This window comes from Muscardinus avellanarius (genome assembly GCF_963383645.1).
Source record: "Muscardinus avellanarius genome assembly, chromosome: 3".
NCBI lineage: Eukaryota > Metazoa > Chordata > Mammalia > Rodentia > Gliridae > Muscardinus > Muscardinus avellanarius.
In genome coordinates, this window is record NC_137788.1 from 127,446,610 (window position 1) to 127,469,798 (window position 23,189).

General features: G+C 45.8%; 1 pseudogene across 1 annotated transcript; it reads right to left on the reverse strand.

Annotated features, from left to right (window-relative positions):
• Window positions 1-6,317: 6,317 nt before the first annotated feature.
• Window positions 6,318-6,645, reverse strand: LOC308259442 (large ribosomal subunit protein eL42-like; annotated as a pseudogene). Its single transcript has one exon. The product of its transcript is annotated as a large ribosomal subunit protein eL42-like (transcript).
• Window positions 6,646-23,189: the final 16,544 nt, after the last annotated feature.

Below are 23,189 nucleotides of genomic sequence, written 5' to 3' on the forward strand. Positions count from 1 at the left end.
CCTGTCTCCCCATGCCATGTCCCCTGCACACCTGGCCTCAGCCAGCTGCAGAGGCCCCCCTCCTCATTCCACACTGTCTCCACCTGGGATGCTCCTTCCCTACTTGTCAGCTGTCGCTGTCTACCCAGAGTCCTCCTCTTTGGAGAAATGCTCCTGATCCCTGCAGGCCACCTCTAGCCAGAGGGCTCTCAGAGGTTGTCTGTATTACAGCTTCTCTTGCCGAATCGCCCTTTGTTCTAGGACACTTGGCAGACTTAGCTTAGAACATTCAAGAAAGATGGTGTAGTTTGCCTCCCTCTCTCCCTGAATTTCCTGCCCACCTCCAATCCCCTTGGATGCTTCAGCCAAGAATGCCAGTCCCTCCTCCCAGCCTGGCCTTCTCCTCACCTTCACCCTCTCTCTAGGGCAACTGCCACTCGCTGTCCTCATTCTAGTCTACTTAGGGTGTCCAATGAAGAACCACAGCCCAGGCTCGGTCACCCTGCAGAGGTTGGATCCCATTCATTCCTGAGGTTCCAGGAACAGGACCAGGTCAGCCAGATAGAGCTGCCTTGTATCTCATCTGACCACAAAAATCTGGGTACAGTGCATTATGACCAACGACAAAAACAAAAAGATCAGTCTTTCCCGACTCTGCGCAGAGATGGACTCGTTCTCAGATTGCAGGACTCAGGAAATGGAACCATCTCCTTGTTATCAATGTAAAAGCCGAGCTGAGCTATTTGTGATCTAAATCAAAATAGAACTGGGTCTGGCAAACTCATTTTTTTCAGGCCCGCAGCTCCCCAAGATACATTGTCTACTGATGGGGGAGGGGTTAGCAGAGAAAGACAATGGCAACTGCCAGGAGCCATTGATCACTTGTTTTATGTGCAGAATGAATCCTTAATCACTGTCGCTCTGGAAAGAAAGGGGAAATTGAGATGGATTCCCAAGTGCCAAAGGCAGAGAGCTTGGTAATTGTAGCTCTTTCATTAAAACTTTTGAGTGCAGTAAGTTCACTGTGGTTGTTCATCTCCGCCTTGGAGAGCACAGACCCCATCTTGGCTCAGTAAACAATCTTGAAAGTCACCAGGGACCTCTCTTTATCCTGAGCAGAGGGTCAAGAAGCTTGTGGCTTGCCTGGAGCTGGGCGTCTCAGCTGGGCATTGCACAGCACGCCTGCCAAGTGGACCGACTGGTCTCTCCGCCTTGTCCCTCACCCCCCGCGCTGGGTCTCATCTTCCTTATTTGTTAATGGGGGCAGAACTCTGCACCTCCTCGTGTCCCATACTATTTTATTCTTCTGCCCCACTTCTTGAACTAGTTCTCCTATGGGCAGTGACATATATTCATGTATTTATTTAGTTTGCAAATAATTATTAACCACTTATTATGTGTTCCATGGTTAGCAAGAAGAGTGCTTAGGTGCTTTCTGCCTGCTTGGGGCTCTCAGCAAGGGGCAATATTGCCCCCCTGGTTCTGGAAGACTAAAAAAAAATTATTTTAATGTATAAAGCATATATACACCCAGTACTTACAGTGCAGCATATTTTAAAATTTCACAATGGGTTGGGATGGAATGATTAGAAAATGATTGTAAAATGACTCCTTAGAGGAGCAATAATAAAAAGAGTCACTTGTCCACACTGGTGTCCTGTGGCATTTTCTTCCTCTGCCTCTGCCCCAAGCCTCTCAGTGCATGCCCTCTCCTCCAGGAAGCCTTCCTGGACCCCCAGTCCTCTTTGTGCCTCTTTTTTTGTTCCCGGGATGACCCCTAGATAGCTAGTTCACAGCTCTAATCTCAGCACTCCCACCCATGGCTCGGATCTGCCACTCTGACCCTGAAATAGCTTTGTAGGATGTTTTCAGGCAAGACTTATATCTAGGCCTATTTAAAACCTTTCGGGCCAGGCGTGGTGGCGCATGCTTGTAATCCCCGCGCTTGGGAGGCGGAGACAGGAGGATCGCGCAGGTTCGAAGCCAGCCGTGCTGGCGTAAGAGACCCTGTTTCAAAAATATAAAATAGGTCTGGGAGTGTAGCCCGGAGGAAGAAGGGCTCCCAGCAGGAACCCCAGTACCACCAAAAATAAAAAATAAAATAAATAAATAAAACCTTTCGGGCCTAGTAGGGTGGCCAGCACATAGTAGGTTTCATAAATGTTGAATAAATGAATGAAGGAGTAGAATACATACTGCTGTTCTCAGGGTGGAAAAATAAAGACCTAAGGGAAGCTTGGCTTATCGAGGCATTCCTGTCTTCCACACACCACGGCCGTCTCACTCCCATACTTACGGCCCTGAACATACTGGGGCAGAACTGGTTACCTCTGGGCAAATGAGGATTAATGAACATCTCATGCAGTGCTGTGCAGAGCCAGCTGCTATGACGCTCCAGAGCCTATTCAATTTTCAGGAATTTTCCAAGCCATTAACATTTTTAAATTGTTAATCCATTGACATTTTTAAATTGGCCATGATGGCAATATTTACACCATGGAAAGTGGCAAACATCACAAATTAGGGTTTTGTTTTTGTTTTCATTTTTGATGGTATTTGGGATGGAACCCAGGGGCCTTCTACCTCCGGGCACACTCCCAGACCTATTTTATATTTTATTTGGAAACAGGGTCTCTTAAGCCAGCTGAGGCTGACTTTGAACCTGCGCAATCCTCCTGTCTCAGCCTCCCAAGCACAGGAATTACAAGCGTGAGCCACCACGCCTAGCCAAATTAGGGTTTTTGTCTCTCCTTCTGCACCCTAAGAACCAGTTTACCAGATGGCGCTCATTCCTTGGCTAGAAAGTGGCAGCCAGTTCTTCTATGCACTGTGCTGTGTCCTAACCAGTAGTGAGGGGCCAGAAAGAAATAACTATTTTCGCATCTGCTTTCCTGGCCTTTCAGTCAATTATTGTGAGGAAGTAAATGGGGACCCTTGAAAGCCACCTCTTAGAATGCTGGGGACACCACCACTTTCTAGGGGTCGGGTTGGAGGAAGGATTCAGGAACATGCCTCAGAATGAGCAGCTTGAGGCCTTCAGTTCTCCAGCAAGGAGTCCTGCAGATTTACCAAGACAGTTCAACCCTTTGTTTTCCCATCTTTCTTGTAAGTACAGATTTTAGTTAGACAGGGACCAAGGAATTAGTTTGGTTTGGTTTGGTTTGGTTTAGTTTTGTTTAGTTTGGTTTCCATGCAATCAACACTAGGATGTAGCCTAATACCTAGAGTGTAGTTGGCACTCAGTCATATTGTGTGCATGTGTGTGTGTGCACTGTGTGTATGTGTGTGTGTGTGAGTGCGTGTGTGAGTGCGTGTGTGTGTGTGTGTGTGGCAGTGGGATTGACCCCGGGGGCATTCTACCTCTGAGCTATACCTCCAGCCCTATTTTATTTTTTATTTTGAAAAGAGTCTCAATAACTTGCTGAGGGCCTTGCTAAGTTGTTGAGGCTAGACAAGAACTTGTAATCCTGTCTCAGCCCCCCAAGTACTGGGATAACAGGAGCGCACAGATACACCCTGTTATACACTCCTGAATACAGCAGGTTTGTATTCAGTGATCGTATCTGTTGAATGAGACAATACCCACCTCATCCAGATGAAACTCATCAGGGTGACCATGCAGAATCCTGCGGTCCTGAGAAACACCCCAGTGGAGTTAAACAACTGAGTCAATCTTGAAACTCGGGCAGCTCTTCAAGATCTTTGACCCTTTTGCATTTCCCATAAGGCTCAGGTAAAATTTCAAATGGCTTGCAGTGCCCTGGCTGCGCATTCTAAATGCTAAATGTCTTATTAGATAAAGGCATTTGGGTCCGACACCTCTAGAATACAGATGGGCTCAGAGCAGCATCAGCACTTGCTGGTGTTTGGCCACATCACAGCATCCTTAGCAACCAGACAGCTATTCAGCACACACCTTTTAGCACTGAGTCTCCCTTTTCAGACTGCTCGACAAGCCAGGGAGGGAAATAAAGAAGGTTCCCAGTACATCTGGTTTTCTCTCATGCTAGGTTCTGTGATAGGATCCCTGAATTAAGACTTGCATTCAATTGAGAAGCTGGGCTGATAGCCCAATAAATAATAGGGAGACAGTGAGCCTGTATTGATGTACTGTGTTGGTCTAGGACCATGTATTGTGTCATTATTTATAATAAAGTAAATACTTATTTTGGTTTCCAGAGAAGGGCGTCATGGAGAGCATTGATACTGAAAATGAAAAGTAAAGAAGCAGTGTTTGTCCTTGCGGGGGAATAAGAGTCAACAGGTAAAAACATTTCCAGTAGATATGTTCAAAATAGTTTTGGGGACAAAGGAGATTTTGTTTTCTCTGACGGCTTTTGCAGTGAGATCTACCAAGGTCCTCTTGCGGTTGGCAGTAGGAAAGAAGAATTAGAAGGATTTCTTATCAACAGTGATTAAATAGCCCAGATTTGTTTTTCAGCAAAATTTTGAAGAAGACATGCTGTTAGTCTGAGAAACAAAGATTAACTATTCAATTATACCCAAATCCAATTGAAATCTAAACCCCTGTAAGACATTTCATATCAATACACTCATATATCAGAAACAAAACAATAAAAATATTTTTTTTTTGGTGATACTTGGGGTGGAACCCAGAGGCTTTCTACCTCCGGGCTATACTCCCAGACCTATTTTATATTTTATTTGAAAACAGGGTCTCACTAAGTTGCTGAGAGCCTCACTAAGTAGCTGAGGCTGGCTTCGAACCTGTGTGATCCTCCTGTCTCGGCCTCCCAAGCGTGGGGATTACAAGCATGTGCCACCACGCCCAGCTCAATAAAAATATTTAACCAATTTTTCCCTCTTTTTCTTTTATATTTGGGGGGGAGCACTGGGGATTAAACCCAGAAGCATTCTACCTTCAAGTTATACCCCCAGCTCTTTTTACTTCTTATTTTGAAGCAGGGTCTCACTAATTTGCTGAGGGCCTTGCTAAGTTGCTTAGGCTGGCCTCAAATCTGTGATCTTCCTGTCTCTGCCTCCCACTACAGGGATTACAGGTGTGTGCCCCCACATCTAGCCACAATTTCTTTAACTATGTGGTCTCAGCATTTTTATTCACTCTGTAACCTCCCTTCCCTCTTTTTAAACTGTATAGCTGCCTGTAGTATACATTGAGTCTCAGATAGAGGGTGGCTAACCTGCTCAAGTTCCCACAGCCAGCGGGGACTGGGTCTGGACTTCAGCCCAGGGCTTTGGTCACCCCGTGTGTGTGGCTCCCATCATGTCCACCCCCAGGCCCCATCTGAGCCCCTGAGGCCTTTCAGCCCCACTTCCCCTAATATTAAATCTGCCCTAGCAAAACAGGTTTCCTGACCCCCTCCTTCCCCTCTGCCTCCCACGGTGAGCTTGCCCTTTCAGGGAATCCAAGAGTCCATGCTCCCTTATCTTCAGTCACCATTGGGAGCCAAGACCCACTGTGAGGCGTCAGCCATGGGCCCGGGTGGGCAGGACAACCCCAGCATGGCAGCTCAGTGCTCAGTGCAAGGAGGGGATTCTCCATGAACTGCCCACCCAGCCACCCTCCAGAAGACAACCAGCACAGGACAGAGTAACGCGGTTAGCATCGTGTTAGCCCAGTTCTTCCTCCCAACAAATCTGGACAGGAAGTGAAATCACCCCACTTTACAATACGAAAAGAAAAACTTGAGATAAAGTCAATTTAGCAGAGTTTGAGTAAAGAAGTATTTATGGATCTGGCAGCCCTGAGAACCAGAAGTCCAGAGGGCTCTCCTCCACCAAGTGGGCAGGTGGTGTCTACAGTCAAAACGGGAGCAAAGCAGAGACGGGATGGCTTGCAGCAGGGCCTTGGCCTCTTTTGAATGGTCTGACTGGGGCCACGGGGACTGACTGGAGCTCTGCACTGAGACTGAGTCCCAGCTGTTACAAAACTATGCTCCTCAGCTAGGCTTTCAGTTAAGTTTGTGAGCTAGTTTAAGTTCCATTTCATGAAGACACAAATTATGGAGGCATCTTCAAGAAATTTGGTCTAACAACAGATAAGGCAAATAGTGCTCACCAGTGTAAAGTAACTTGATCAAGCTCATACAGTGAACGGCAGAGCCAGGACTCAAATCCACACCTCAAATCTCAAGTCTTCTCATTTTTCTGCAGTAATAAGTCCTACTGTGGGTGATATATAGTCTCAAGGAGCTAATTCTAAACCCCTGCAAGATTAGAAAGACCACAGATGCTCAAGAGCCATGGCTCAGAGATGTGGGAAGATCCCTCAACCTCTGTTTCTCAATTTCTTCATTTCTTTTTTTTTTAAATGATCATAACAATAACTTTATTGTCTTCTCAACAAAAGATGAAGCTTAGAACTGGATCACTTGGGCCCTTTCTCTTCTTATTTCCTCCCAGTTCAAAATGCTTGCACCTCTTAATAGCCAGCATTCTCTTTGATCTGCAGTTGAGCTCAACACACTCAAGCCTCAACACAATCTTCTTCGTAGTTTTGGCCTTTTTCTGGAAAATCGGCTTGGTCTGCCCGCCGTAGCCGCTCTGCTTCCGGTCATACCACCGCTTTCCCTGCGCGTACAGAGAGTCCTTGCCCTTCTTGTACTGGGTCACCTTGTGGGGCTGGTGTTTGCCACACTTCTTGCAGAATGTCCGGCGGGCTTTGGAGACGTTCATCATGCTGGCGGCGGCGTTGGCTGCGCAGAAAGGAGCGGCTGACCGGAAGCGGAAGCGGAAGTGTCTCTTCATTTCTCAATGAAGTTGAGAAACGTCATCATGACTGTGAGACCCAGGGCCACATCCCTGACACCCCAGCTGGGCCCTGAATGGGTGCCTGGTGCCCTATGTGGGACTCTCTTGTTTTTTCCTTCTTTCAGGATTTCAGGTCTCATTTAAAGAAGCAGCCACCTGTGAGGGACTGGATAAATATACACGGTCCTCACCCCTTCCGATAAGGAGCTGATTCTTAATAGGAAGATCCCAGCCTGCAGCTGCTTCTATAACGACACAGAGAAAGAGAGGGAGCTGGAGTCAAGGTGACCCGGGACAAAGGGCTAGAGGCATATCCAGCAATCGCATGGGGTCTAGTTATCTGGCAAGGAAAGTCTTGGTGACATCTGAGTTTCCTATCAACCCTGAAAGACCCTAGGATGTTGCCCTAGCTTGAGTTTTCTATCTAAGCAGCCAACTTAAGCAAGGCACGAGGCGCTCTGGTGGCCTCCAGGGGCCATTTCAAGCACCAGTCCACTAAATCTCTGGCTCGTAAAGAAAGTGTGGACTTGGGCCCGCAGCAGAGAGGCACCATCAAGCAGGAAAGAGGCAGAAGCATAAAACAGGATGACAGGATACATCCAATTTCACCTCTAATTAAACAGGTAAAGAAAGTAAAGCCAGGAAAGGGACATGCCTGTGAAATATCACAGGGCTAAACATGGCAGAGCTCGTGCCTGACCTGAGAGAGGCCCAGCCCTCCACCTGCCTCCTCCCTTCCCCACCTGGCCCCTCTCCCTGCTCTAGAATCCAGTGCTTAGACACTGCCATCAGCAGCGGCCTGGCCCCGCCGATCCATACCAGAAGCCATTGCCAGGTTTGTGGTTGCAGACCCACTCATTGCTTGCCCAACAGTTCCCAAAGCTGCTCCATTATCTACCTGCTAGGACTGACTGCTTGAGGTTCCTCAGTGCTGTGGTATTTGAAGGTGGAGACTTCGAGAAGTTATTTAAGATTATGTGAGGTCATGGGGATGTAATCCCTATGATGGGATCTATACCCTTTTAAAGGTGCAGATGAGGATACGCCAAGATGCCAGCAATCTGCAAACCAGGAAGAGGACTCTCACCAAGCATCTTCATCTCAGACTTCCAAAATCATGAGAAATAAATGTCTGTTGCTTCAGCCATAAAGTCTGTAGTGATTCATTCGAGCAGCCCTCATTGACTAAGACTCTGCTCAACAGTGTACTCAATAAAGAACAAAAGACACAGCCCAGTAGCCAGGGCAGCCTTTGGTGGGACTGGCTCCAGCCTTTCTAGTCTATTCATCCTGCCTATCCATTAACTATCCATTAACTTATTTACTCCTTAACTTAAGAAATATTTATTGGTGCCAGGCACTGAGGATAAAACAATCAAGAAAGAAACTGTTTCCATCCTATGAAATCTCATAATTTAGAGCAAGAAACAGCCCCATAAATAGATATTTATCATATCATGTATTAAGGGCAAGAAAACAGATATTCACAAAGAAATGTGAACCCAGAGAAAGGATTTAATATGAAGATGGAGGATACTTTTAGAAGTAACCAGGAAGAAGGATGTCCGAGTTAAATCCTGTGGTGGACATCGGTGAGTGAATGGGAAGGGTGCTAGCGGAGGGTCAAGCCTGATCAGGAGAAAAGAATGAGGTAAAAATAAAAGTCCAGGTGGGCAGGGGACAACATCTTTCACCTCTGCATTCCAGCAACTCAGAATCTAAAGAAACAGGTTCTTAAATAATGGGCTCTAGATAAGTGTATGATCCTTGGGGGACTCCACCAAGAAGCCCATGAAGAGTTAGGGGACATCATCACAGGCAAGTGGGAGAGGGGGGACAGGCAAGGCCCTGAAGGGTGACATGAGCTGCACAAACAAGCTGAAACTTGATAACATGTGTCAAGGAAATACACTGCCTTCAGATTCTAGTGTCCTCTCCCTTGAAATTATAAAGAAAATCTTATGCATAAAATAGCTTTTATCAGATTCTCAAAAGGATTCATGACCCAAGCAGGTCCTTAGATCACTGGGACAAGGGTTGAAATATGTTTTAAGTTTCAAGTTAGAGAGGGCCAGTATAACATTTATTATTAACATGGATCCCACTGATGTAGGAGACTAGGTCCTTGTCTATAATTTTCTCTGCTGTATCCTTAGTCTATATCACTGGGCTTGGTGCATGTAAGCCTTCAATAGCAAAGAAAGGACAGCTGGTGGAGCCTGTGCTTGAGGGGACAAGACTAGAAGACTGTTAGGAGTCTCTTGGAGTGACTCTAAATGGGGGACAAAGAGGGGGTGTTTGTTATTGATATGTAATGAAAATGGTATCTTACTTTGAGAAACATTTTAGAAGTAAAATTAATAGGTCCCCAGGACCACACCCCCAGGGACCTATCTTCTCCAGCTACAACTCATTGTTTTAACTCTTGTCCCAGTGATCTAAGAACCTACTCAGGTCATGAGTCCTTTTTAGAATCTGATAAAAGCTGAATTCATTTATTAGGTTACCACCCAGGAAATCCATTACAATGGACTTATCCACTGATGAGGTTATAACCCTTATTATATCAACTCTAAACATCAATATATGAGCTTTTTCAGGGAATTCTCTATATTTAACCATAACATCAGGCAACCTAAATGGTGATGACATCATTGGAAATAGAGTTAACAGGAAGCAGGGCACGTTAGGAGTGGTTGGTGTTTAGCTCTGTGGGAGATGGCAGGCATGAAGTGGGTGCTGGGGGGCAGTGGTTCATGAGGCTGAAGCTTGGAGGAAGATATGAGCTGGAGGGAGAGATAAGAGAATCAGGAATTTAAAAGTGTTGGAACCCTGCCGGAGCCAGCCGACAAAAGTACAGGTTCCGAAGAGAGGTGTGAGGATGAAGAATTCAACTCTTAAGAATTTGATTCCAATAATTTTTTTTGTGTGTGTGATACTGGAGTTCCTGGAAGCCCTTCTACCCCTGGGCTACACTCCCAGACCTATTTTATTTTTGGAAACAGGGTCTCTTAAGCCATTCGAAACTGCACGATCCTCCTGTCTCTGCCTCCCAAGCATGGGGATTACAAGTGTGCGCCACCACGCCCGGTGATTCCAAGAATTTTTTAATATAATGTGGGGGGGGGGGCGGCGCCAGCCTACTATCTCTACTGGCCGACCTCTGCTCCTGGGTCAATATCTCTACTGGTTGACCCCTACTCCTGGGTCAGTATTCTCTATTGGGCTGATGACGGGTTCATTTCTCTAGAGGTATTTATACAGTTACAAGTCAACCAACATCCTCATGCTATCACCACTGGAATACAATAGAGACCAATCCAAAGCACATACATTACAGGTAAGTTATTCAGTATCCTTGTGCCATCACCACCTGAGCTTCTCCCAGACCTTTTACTTTGAACTTTCCATGACCCCAAACCTTGTTGACTCTGGGTGAAGGACAGTCAGCTGAATCAGAAATATTCTTTTAGGGGAAAACCTTAATGGCTTCCCACAGAACTCAACAGAGGTAGAAGGTATTCATTTATATCAAGAGTAAGCTCAGGACAAAGGATGAATCTCTTTTAAATGGGAAGGTCTTGACTCCCTTTTCTCACTCCCTCTTACTAGATTATAAATTCTTTGAAGATAGGGATTACAGATTATGATTTTTTCATTTCCTATTTCCATGGTATCTAGTACAGCCCCCACAAAAAATGAGAATTCTCTCATTTATATATTCAATATTTTTATTAAGCATCTCCTGTGTGCCAGGTAATGTTCTAGGCATCTGGGCTAATCAGGAAACAAAATAGACAGTTAGCGCTGCCCTATCTTAGAGGTACTAATTTTAGTAGCAACAGATAGATAATAATAAGTGTAATTACATGAAGAAAGTGGTGGGTGCTGTTAAACAATAAATGAGCCAAGAGAGGAATGGTGGTGGTGAGGGTGGGGGCAGTGGCCTCACTGAGAAGGTAAGATCTGAGCAAGGGGCTGATGGAAGGAAGGCGTTGCCTGGCTGCTATCTCCAGGACAGGTGATATGGAGAAGCAGAGGGTGACCTTTGCGCATGTGCCTGAGGCTGAAGAGTTTGCAAGGATGTCAGACCTTCTATGCTACCGCTGTCCTCAGAAAGAGAAATTCAGAGCCCAGGGTAGAAACGTGCTCCTGTGCTCCTGGCAGCTGGGGCGACGGGAACGACCACCCACAACCCCAGCTCGGCCATGTGTCCAGTGCTTCCTTGGCCCTGACTGCATCAGGTAGGTATACTGAGCACAGATAGAAATTAATAAAATAGGGTGTTTCTGATTTTTCAAGTTTCACATAAAAGAGGACTGAAATGACCCTCAGGTTAACATGATTACCTTTCACAGTGACCTCTTCCCCAGGCAGTGGTGGCAGTACCCCGTTCCCCTCCTTTGGGCTCCCGACACTGGCTACTGCCCCTTACAAACACTGCAGCCCCCCATGAGCAGCCTTGGAGAAGCAAGTCCCGGTTAGCAGAAGCCCAACTTAAAGGCAGCGCAGGACACACAGGGTCACAGGTCATCCCAGCCATCCCCACTCCCTGAGAAGACCCATCCTGCCATGACATATGTTGCCCTTGGGAGAGATGACAGCGTCCTATGCAGAGACTCCAGGCCCTTGGTGACCCAACATGGTAATGAGGAGGATTTCTTCTGAGGTTCCCAAGGTCTAAAAAAATCCCCCAGAAATAGTGCCATGAGTTGCCTTCTGTTTTATAAAATATATAGGTGTATATATGGACTGGCTCCCTCATTAATGAAATTTGCTTCTTTTGGAAAGAGCAAGGAGCTGGTCCCCAGTGTCAGTGGGTTGGGATTCTGAATTACAATTTTAGCTGAAGTGATAGCATGTTATCTGAGAAAAGCCATCGTATTAAGCTATAGTCACTTTTAACACTTGCATATAAATTAGATGGTAAAATTGGCTATTCACAACTCAAGGATTTGAGGGGAGCAGGAAGGAGAGGGGAATAACAGAGGAGACTGGGCCGCCAGGACAGTGGTGCATGGGAAGCTGGACAGACAGGGACTCGGGCTCAGAGAACCTGAAATAAAAATATCATAAAAATAATCACACTGGCAGCAAAGCAGTCACACACGTTAAACTTCCTTGGCTCACATAAGCCAGGACAGAGAGAGTTAGAATCATCCCCAGGAGGTAGCACAACCTGCTGGAGACGACTCTCTGGGTTTGCAGTCTAGTCTGCAGCTCTGGCTGTAACTTACGTAACCTCTCTGTGCAGAGACCAATCACGTAGGGCTGCTGTGAGGATTAGATGAGCTAGTTTATCTAATGGACTCACCTTTCTTAGAATAACTTTGACCCATAGTAAGCAGCACTCACTAAATGTTGGCTGTCAATTTATTTGGGGGAGGGGGGTGGTAGCACTGAGATTGAGCTCAGAGGCATTCTACCTCCAAGCTACACTCCTAGCCCTATTTTATTTTTATTTTGAAACAAGGTCTCACTAAGTTGCCAAGGGTCTCTCTAAATTTCTGAGGCTGACCTTGAACCTCCTATTTCAGACACCCTAGTACTGGGACTGCAGGCATTCACGACCTTATCTGGCTTAGCTGGTATTGTATAAATGGGAATGACAAGGCATAAAGAGAAGATATTTGGCTGAGGTTGCCAGCAGCAAAACAATAAAGCCTAGACCAGCAGGACTTCACATCTCCCGGGCAGAGGAATCATCTAGAAGACATAGCTGCAGAGTCCCAGGCCCTGTCCAGATATTCTGATTGGGTGGGGGGGGGGGGTAGAGTCAACAGAATGGCAAGAGTCTGCATTCAAACAAACATGGCCAAGTGATTCTGATATAGAGGATGGGCTGAGGACAATTCAGGAGGAAATACTAGCCCTAGACTCCTAAGCGCCTCCTGGTTCTCTCGCCCGCCACCCAGGAGATCCTGGGGCCCAAGTGGCCCTCCTCCATCCAGCCCTGACAGCAGCACCGGGCAGCACAGTCCGCACTCCAGACTTCTTGTCTACCTTTGTTCTCTAGTTTCCAAGGGAGAAAGTGCTCCATGACCATTGTCAGAGGGAGAGCTCTCTCCAAGACTCAGTGCTTTAAAACAAGCTGCAGTCCAGGGTGGATTTCACCACCAGGTTCTGTAATGGAAATGCTGACATAATCTTAATTATGAGGGAGATTTTCTCTAGGATGGAAATGCGGGTGACCTAGAAGACTCCATTTGCAAGTCCTCCTGACCTGTGAAAGAAAATGCCTGGTGGAGTGTTTTGGGTAATATATTATGCATCTACTTATCCTATGATCCCCATCTGTGGGCTTAGCAAGGCAAGTATTTTGAAGGAAGAGAGAAAAAAAATAGGAGCACCAGGCTTGAGAACCCTCACCTGGATCAGAGACCAGGGTGAGCTTTCTACTCTGCAGTGTTTTGCATTTCATATGAAACGACATCTATTTCAGGTGCTGCTGAAAATGCAGCAAAAATACCAATGTCTAGAGTCCTAGGAATTAAACCGGCCTCCGTTCAGAGAGGCAGAGTGGTCTCATAACCATCTTCTATGCATATTCATAAGTTGTCAATGTGAAGAGGTCTTTGCTGCCAAAAAAAAAGAGAGGATGAAGAGGAGGAGGGGGAGGAAGAAAAGACAATGCTCTTTAGAAAGTACCACCTCGTATGAGTGAGACTGCTCCCTTCCCCGCACCCTGGGAGGCAGCCCGGCCTCCTGGCCTCCATTCCCCAGCCTTTGACTCTATGCCACCCCTGCCAGTCGCTTTCTTGCTGAGCCATAAAGGTGTGGGCTCTCAGGTGTGTCTTTGAAGACAAGACTGCTGCTTCCCCTGAGAGTGAGGCAGCATTAAGTTGGTGGCTAGAAAGACAGAGCCGACCCCAAGGACAGGAATGCCTGGGACTCTCATATTCATATTCTCATATTCTCTCTCTCTCTCTCTCTCTCTCTCTCTCTCTCCTCTCTTCTTGGTACTGAGAATTGAACCCAGGAAATTCTGCCTCTGTGCTACACTCTCAGCCCTTTTTTTAATTTTGAAACAGGGTCTCACTAAGTTGCTAAGAGTCTCACTAAATTGCTGAGGATGGCCTTGAACCTGCGATCCTCCTGTCTCAGCCTCTCAAATATTGGGATTACAGGTGTGTGCCTCTACACCCTGCTGTGACTCAATTTAGCAGGAATAAACTGTACACACTGAAGTGGCCCCTCCAGGGGAGCAGAATCCCCACGCCTGTTCCTATCTACCATCATCCTTGGGAATGCTAAGTCAGTGTCATGATTTTTTTTAATGTACTGCTCATTTTATTTTACTCTGTCAAACATACACTGTCAAACATTCATAGGACAAACCGTTATCAGAACAGAGAACAAAAATTTTCATCTCCATGTGGCATTCCCTCCTACACTCTTAGTCAGTCTCCTTCCTCCTCTTCAGAAGGAACCCTTGATATTTACCCCAAAGATGTGTTCTATCTATGGATGTCTGTGTCTTCCCAAAATTCATGTATGAAACTTACTTTTCAATATAACAGTATTTGGTGTCTTATAGGTGAGTAGGTCATAGTCAGAGCCCTGGTGAAGGGGATTAGTGCCTCTATACAGAGACCCCAGAGGGTCCCTCACCCTCTGCCACATGAGTACACAGCCCCAGAAGGCAGCTGTTTAGAAACCACACAGTGGCCTTTGCCAGACACGAAATGTGCCAGTACTTTGACCTTGGACTCCCAGCCTTCAAAACTGAGAAAAATAGGTCCCATTGTTTAGAAGCACTGGTCTCCGGGCATGGTAGCACATGCTTGTAATTCCAGCTCTTGGGAGGCTGAGACAGGAGGATCACACAGGTTCAAAGCCAGCCTCAGCTACTTAGTAAGGATCTCAGCAACTTAGTGAGACCCTGTTTCCAAAAAAAGTATAAAATAGGTCTGGGAGTATAGCCCTGAGGTAATACTAAAAAAGCCCCTGGGTTCTACCCCCAGTATCACAAAAAAATAAAAAATAAAAAAAGAATCCGCCTGGTCTATGGGATTTTGCTGTAGCAGCCTCCATGGACTATGAGGAATCCTGGTCACCATACACACCTGGGGCACCTTACTACACAGCCTAGATGCTCACAGAGGCATCTGTGTTCTCTGTCCCTGACAAATAAAGTCCCCAACTATGTCTCACAGGCCAGCACCCCCTGAAGTTCTCCTTATGGGGGTCTGAAAAACTCTAAACTCCTGGGGCATCCTCAGGCTAGCCTCTCCCCCTGCACCCTTCCTCTTAGGAGTTTTCCGAAGCCCCTTTCCAGTCCCCACATTGTTAATGACCTTGGCCCTGGACGGGTGCGGTGGGCAAAAGGGCTATGAGCCCTGACAGGGAGAGGTTGATGAGCCGCAGTGGAAGGCGCTGGGCTGAGGGGACGTGCCCCCCCAGGCCTCTAGACTCCCCTAACTTACCCTTCCTCTTAGATCGCCTCCAAACTTTGCTAATAAGTATTCTCATAGTTTGCTGATGAAACATATTCTTCCAAAGCAATTTGAAAATGATCGTACTGTATGCTAAACCTCAAAAAAGACAAGAAAAGAAAAGCCCGCGGCCAAGTCACTCCAGACTGAGCGGCAACGACAGAATTTCATAATTAGGAAACGCGATGTCATTTCTGAATGTTATCGCACCTTTGAAAAACAGTATCAAACTGAGGACTGAATATTTGATACCCGATTGATTTCAGATTTCAAGTCAACTGCAGCAAAATAATGAGCTCCCTCCATTGTGAGCTGCTGAGCTCCAGCTTGGGGGTCCGGGGGGGAGGGCTGGAGTGGGCTGCAGGCTGGGGATAGGCGGGGTCCCCCACACACACACACACACACACACACACACACGGGGCCCACGGCCTCCTGCAGTAATGCGTTTGCCCCCAGGCTGCATTGGGATTCCAGCTCCAAGTGGCCTCCCACTGCCCCACTGTGGCGCTGATGCTGGGGGTCCAGGGGACAGTGGCCTGAGCTGGAGGCGGCTTGCTAGACCCCATCACGAATCAAGGGCTGGCCTCAGCAGAGGAACAGCAAGGTGCATAGAGTGACCTTCAGACCGGGAAACAACTAGGGGGCCCTTCCAGCCCCTCACCATCTTCTCTATGCCCTCCCACTCGCCACCCATGTGCAGTGGTCTATGGATACTTCATTCATAAAATTGAGCCCCTCGGACCTAGAGAGGATGACATGCTCCTCTTTGGCACCCCTTCCCGGTGTCTCTGAGAGCTGGCCCCTCTGGCTGGGTTTCTGTCTCAGAAGCCCTGATACACCGGCTGCAAGAGGGAGAAAAGCCTTCTTTCCTTTCACCCCAAGTTTGCTCCCTGTGCATCACAGCTCTTGAAATACCCAAGGTTGAGACCTGTAGTACATTTGCCAGGACACAGCCCTCCCTCACCGGGGTCCTCATCCCGTGTCCGGGGTACTCTCTGAAGCCTTGGGAGACCCCTGGACACAGCTGCCAATCGAGGATGGATGGGAGTTTGCGTGCAAAATCATCCCCTCCCCTCACTGCTGGGGTAGCTGTGCCCTGTGTCCCCCGTTCTCCTGTAGTAGCAGGCTCTGGTCACTTGCCCTGGGAGCTGGCTAGATAACACACCCTTAGTGACTGCTTGCCCCACCCCGCCCCGCCCCTGCCTCTTCTGGAGACCTCCCTGTGTTTTCTGTACTTCCCAAATCAAATGCACAAACCCAATCCTCAGAGCCTGCTCCTGGAGAATCCAACAAACACAATGTCCTATTTAGGTTCTCTTTCCCACCCCAAATGTTCCTCCTGCCTTCTTCATTCCTCCTGTGATTTTGTTCCCAGACCTATTAAACAGGCTGCTCCATGGCCCTCTCTCTCGCAAAGGTCTCTCTTAGTGTAAAGCGTGGGACCAACATCTCAGCAGCTCTATCCACTACAAGGAAATTCCTGTTATCTTTCTTTCTTTCTTTCTTTCTTTCTTTCTTTCTTTCTTTCTTTCTTTCTTTCTTTCTTTTCTTTTCTTTCCTTTCTTTTTCTTTCTTTTCTTCTTTCTTTTTTTTTTTTTTTTTGCGCTACTAGGGATGGAACCCAGGGGCATTCTACCTCTGAGCTACACCCCCAACCCTATGTTTTATTCTTTATTTTGAAACAGGGTCTCACTGAGTTACAGAAGGCTTCACTAAGTAGCGGAAGCTGTCCACAAACTGCGATCCTCCCGTCTCATCCTCCCAAATGCTGGGATTACAAGCGTGCACCACCACGCCGGGCTCTGTTATTTCTTTTGGTACACTTTTTTTCCCCTTTTTTGTACTGGAGATTGAACCCAGGGGCATTCTTCCTCTGAACTGTACCCCTAACATTCCCAACTTTTAAAAAAATTTTTGAAACAGGGTCTCCCTAGGTTTCTGAGGCTGGCCTTGAACCTACTATCCTCCTGTCTCAGCCTCCCAATTATCAGGATAACAGGCATGGACCACAGAGCTCAGCTACGCTTCTGGATACAGCATTTGCTTTTTCTTCATACTACACATTACACTCTGGATTAGTCCTCATCTTGTTAGAATGAAATGCCCAGGACTTCTGATTTGAACAGCTACTGCTTATTATGACTTATTTCATTTTGGACTAGAAAAGCATGTTCTCTGTATCTTTACCCAAACCTTTGATGTCCATGTTAGACAGGACGGGTTCAAAGGTGTGGCCCTACAGCATATCGCTGGACACCCGAGGGTGGCAGCAGTTCATTAATCAAGCCCTAAGGGTGCAAGTTGATCTGCCCATGACACATATATCTCATTGTTATAATCAAATCCACATTTTCTCTATTAGATCCACAAGGATATCATTAGACACTTTGCAAATGTCCTACTGAAAGCCAGACTTGCGGTCTAAAAGACTGAACGGAATTCAATTAAATCCCAGGATCTTTCATCATCCCGCCTTTCCCGTCACCACTTCTCCTCCCGAGCTCACGGTACTGCCTCATTCAAACCATGCCACCATGACATGTCCTCATATTTTTTGGTATCCAGTTTCTGACATGTTCCCATATACTTTCTTCTGGTAATGGGGATTGAAGCAGGGACATTCCATCTCCAACCTATAACCCTAGCCCTATTTTTTTGAAATAGGATCTTACTAAGTTGCTGAGACTGGCCTTAAGCCTATGATTCTCCTATCCCAGCCTCCAAATAATGGGGTTATAGGTGTGCACCACCACACCCAGCTCCCGTACATTTTTCTGGTAACTGTTAACATAGCAGCCATTGAGGAACTGGCCAGGAGACTAGACAGCAGAGTTCAGCAAACTTCTCCTATGAAAGACCAAATAATATTCTAAGCTTGGTAAAGCAGAAGGTCTCTGACAGAGCAACTTGCCATTCTAACATAAAAGCAGCCACAGACAGTATTATACAAACAAATGTACGTGGCGGCATTCCAATAAAACTTTATTGTTGGACACTAAAATTTGAATTTCATATCATTTTCACATGTCACCAAGCATAATTCCTTTTTTGTATTTTCTCCCTTACCATTTAAAAATGTAAAAATCATTCTTGGCTTGCAGAATATACAAAAACAGCTGGTAGGCCAGATTCAGCCCATGGTCAGTGCCTGGTGGTCCTCGCTACAGAGTAAGAGAAAGAACACAAGCTGTACTGATGGCCCGAGTCCTTTTATTTTGAGCCATGGGTCTTGAGCTCACCCTTTCCCTCTGGCTCTGCTCAGGTACAAGAAGGGATAATAGAGTGAGTGAGGGTAACACTGAGCCCACGGTTGGGCTGAGGCAGGCAATGCACAGGTGTGAAAAAGTCTGAAATTTGTCACCCCACGCTGGTCTCATGGTGCACCTTTATTTCCAAGTGCTCAGACCACTGGCTTCTAATTCCTTTTATAACTTGGCCAGCAAATTAGTCATAGTATTCTCTCCTTATTAAAAGCCAGCCAGCTCATCTGCAATGCTCTGACCCCTCTGGCGGACTATGATCTCTCTAAAATTGCTGATGGGGGTTCAATGATCACATCTCTAGGAGGGTCCAGGGCCTGGAGCTGCAGGTGGTCTCATCCCAGAAGACTGTAGATTTATTGATACTTGGAAAGTCTCTCTTATACGCTTACATATTTTACCTTGTTCAGGTTAGAGATATGTCTCCTTGATAGAGAGAGAAGACCTTCCCATACTGGACACCCCATCTGCTACTGCCCGGATGTTTGTGCCTCTCCACAATTCATAAATTGAGTCTGAATCTCCATTGTGATGGTGCTTGGAAGTGGAGCCCAATTCTTGGGACTGGACCCTCAAGAATGAGATGGGAGCCATGAAAAAAAAAAAAAAGGCCCAAGAAAGACCTCTTCTTGGACATAAAAGCACACAATGAGAAGGCAGCCATGAGCCGGAAAGCAGGTCCTTGCTAGACACCAATTCTGCTGTGTCTTTGATCTTGGATTTCCCAGCCTCCAGAACTATGAGAAATAAGTTTCTAGTGTTGATGAGCCAGTCTATGGCATTAGTTATAGGAGCCCAAAATAAGACAGCATCGTCTCTTGATGGGTCTTCAGGACTCATCTTACAGGGTTAGAGCGCTCTTGCATTTGCCATTGACCGTATGTCCCTTAGGATGATTAATTTTATGTATCAACATAGCTAATCTATGAGGCCTCCTTGCTTGGTCAAACACCAGTCTAGATGTAGCCTTGAATTGTTCTAGATGAGATTGGCATTAATTCAGTAGGCTTTGACTAAAGCAGATTACCTTCCACAAGAATGGGTGCCATGCAATCGACTTCAGGACATAAGAGCAAAGAGTGAGGTTCCGTAAAGCAGAGGAAATCTCCTCAGAAATTCAGCACAGGAACCCTGCCTGAATGTGCAGCCGCTACCCTGCAAAATGCAGACAGCAGACCCCATCGGCCCTCGCCTCAATCTCCAACCGCCAGCTCATCCTGCAGGGAGAGGTTGGCTCTTCCTTGCTGGCCTCCCCAGAGCGAGCCAATTCCTTGACACATGTGTGTGCATCTGTACCCATCCCGTTGGTCTGTTTCTCTGGAAAACCTTGAGGAATCTATTCTTCCTTTCTTCTTTTGCAGCGCTGCTTTGGTTTCTTTTGGGGCGACTTATGGTTTGCGTACACAGCCTACTGCCTTCATAATTCACATCAACCTTTAGGGCTTTGGCAGTAAGAATTACCTCTCTTCTCTTGACCCTTTCCAGCTCACTTTTCCTCAACTATAGATAAAATGCCTCACTTTGCTCTGCTTCCTTACTTCCCAGGTAGATTCTAAAACCAGAGCCATCTTCTGTTGGAGTGTCTGTCCTCTCTTATGCCTGAGTAAATTCCTCACGGTTCCAAATACCAGTTTTCCTCTTTGTCTTTCGGACATGAAGTCATCGTCGAGGTTAGGCAAGAACGGATGTGTTTTGAGCAGCCTGAGACTCCACTGATGCCCAGACAATTGAAGTCTTCCTTTACCCCAGCCCTTGCCTCATTCAGCTTTGTGCTCTGCCCTTTAAAATTCCTAAGACAGAACTGCTGCCACCCTCTCTCTCCACCAGCAGCTTCTCCCCAGGTTCAGATTTACATTCCAATGAAAACTTCATATCCTCCCATGATTTACACTTCTATTGCTGTTAAACGCATTATATGCTATTGCTTCCTATTATACATTCCATTAATGCATTTCAGCACCAGAGAATCTCAGGGACAGAGGAGGCTGACACGTCCTTAGACCCGGTTTGAACATCTTCACTGACTAGAAACTCACTCTCCCCTGTGCAGCCAATTGTGTATTTGGTTTTTGGTTTTTGTTTTTGTTTTTGTGTGTGCGGTACTGGGGATGGAACCCAGGGGCATTCTATCTCCCAGCTATACTTCCAGCCCTATTTTTATTCTTTATTTTGAAACAGGGTCTCAGTAAGTTGCAGATGGCCTCACAAATTTCTGAGGCTGGCCATGAACCTGCAACTCTCCTGTCTCAACCTCCCAAATACTGGGATTACAAGCGTGTACCACCATGCCCGGCTTGTGCCAGCTGCATTTCAGCAAGAGTTGTACATCTCTTGCTGACCTAGATTTGGCAACAGCAGCCCATGTAGGGAAGTCTAGAGGGAGGGTAGACAGGGTGGCCATAGCTAGAAACCATCAATCCATATTGTCAAAAATCAGTCTTTTCAGACCCAAAGATGAATAAAGAATGTGAGCAAAAGAATGCCTTTGTGCACTAACTTCTTCCATGATAAAACATGATCAGGCTTCTATTTGCCAATTCCTATAAAATGCATGTTCCTCCTTTATTAGATTTTTTTTCCTTTGCATTCAATCCCTACTTACTAATACTCTAAGGTCCTACAGATGTTTATTTTCTGGCACCATTAACTTAAATGTAAAAATATGAGCAGTTAGGTATGACAGTGTGTATCTGTAATCCCAGTACTTAGGAGGCTGAGACAGGAGGATTGCAGGTTCAAAGTCAGTCTCAGCAACTTAGTGAGACTCTCGGCAACTTAGCAAAACTAAAAATAAAAAATAAAAAGGTCTGAAGGTGTAACGTGGAGCCATAATGCCCCTGAGTTCAATTCCTACTGCCACAAAAATAAATAGATAAATATATAAGTATGGAAAATGTTTAGCAAAGATGGTATGATTCTTATAAAGTCTTGGGGAATGATAACCAAGGAATTTTTAAGAGTGATGGTGAACATTGGTTCTGATCAGGAAAATGTAGCAAAGAGCTGCTGTAATCACAGTGGTTATGACCCTGTAATAAATAAGTAGATCCATGGGAAAGCACAGAGGGCACCAAAATGCATCTGAGCCCATACAGCAATGTAACATATGATAAAGATGGCATTTCAATTCATGAAAAAATGGAGTATTTCCCCCCAAAGATGCTGTCTTCTGCTTGATAAAAGGCCTAAGTGCTTCTCTAAAGCATAGAATTATTTGAACACAATTAGGAATCATTTTATACCATTCTAAGGAAGGTCTTCCTAAGGGAGAAAAAAAATGGAAATTAATTAGATTTTACCACATCAAAATTAAAACCTTATTTTAAAAAGTAGAAAATAACAAAATATAATTCTAAACCTATTGATATAACATACAAAACTATTTATATAGTATACAAAACTAGAGATAACAAATTCACAAGAAAAATACAATTGCTTTATAAAAGAACTAGAAAATATTGAAAGAAGAAACAATGGCCAATAAACAGATGAGAGGATGATCAAATTCATTTCAAGAAGATGATCAGTGCACATTGAAATAACAAGGTGCCACTCTGCACTCACAGTACAAAAGTCCAGCCAAAAACAATTTAATGACAGCAGCTAATGATGGCATGGGTGCAGAACGTGGAGTTGGAGACATAAATTGGCACTACATTTCTGGATGTCACCAAGGAATAATTCTGCAATATTTATGAAGATAAAAATGTAAATGAACTACAATTCAAACACTTCTAAAAATATATGTTTAATAGAAAAGTTTATATCTATCTTTATAGATAAGTTTAAAAAGACATTATAATAGCAAAATAATATCAGAGTAAATTATTGATAAAGGAATGGTAAAAAAAAAAATCTTTCAGTCATATGCTAGAAGGTTTGTTGAAGTTAAAAGATAATGGATATGAATGATCTGGAAAGAAAGGTGTGTGTGTGTGTGTGTGTTATACAGCAGTTGCAGACCCAAATGCACAGACTGATTCCATGTATAAAGACAGGTCTGTGGGGACAGAGACAGATGCCTCTGCCCCTGGTGGGAGTGAGCTGAGCGATTCCCATGCTGCGGCCAAGGCCTGCCCGGCTCTGCTCTGTGAACACTGCCTTACCGCACCTGGTCATTCTCACCACCCATAACAGCAGTGGGGTTATGGGACATTTTTTCTTTTCTTGTGTTTTCTTTTTCAGATAAATGTTTAAAGATAAAATTTTTACTATAGCACCTGGCACAAAACAAGTGTTCAAAACAAGAAGAGCCATTATTTTGACCCTTGCTGTGTGCTGAGACCTGGACATTTCATCCTTGGGTTGTTTTATAGCCAGCTGTTGTTTCCCAAACACTGCTCTTACTTAGAAGCAGAAACAAACTCCCCCTGGCCCACAGTGTCTGGCTCTGACTGGTCTTACCGGGCTTCACTCCCCTTCTCCCTCCTTCCACTCTCAGAGTCCACACCCACTTGGCTGCTGCTACTAATAACCCACATAGCACAAGCAATGGGGCAGGACTGGTGGGGTGGATGGCTGTGGCGAGGGCCTTAAGCCAGAGACCCTGTCCTGTTAGGGAGAAGAACAAGTAGATGAGTCATCCCAGCACTACTGGGAGCCAACTGCCCACCTGGGGGCTTGCTCCAGAGGCTCCCCTGGGCTCTAAGACAGCCCATTCATTCCAGCTTGCCCAAAACTTATCCCATTTTAGTACCAAAAGTTCCACATCCCAGGAACCTTCTCAGTCCCATACAAACCAAGACTTTTGGCCACACCTACCCTATGTCTAGGCTGTGCTAAG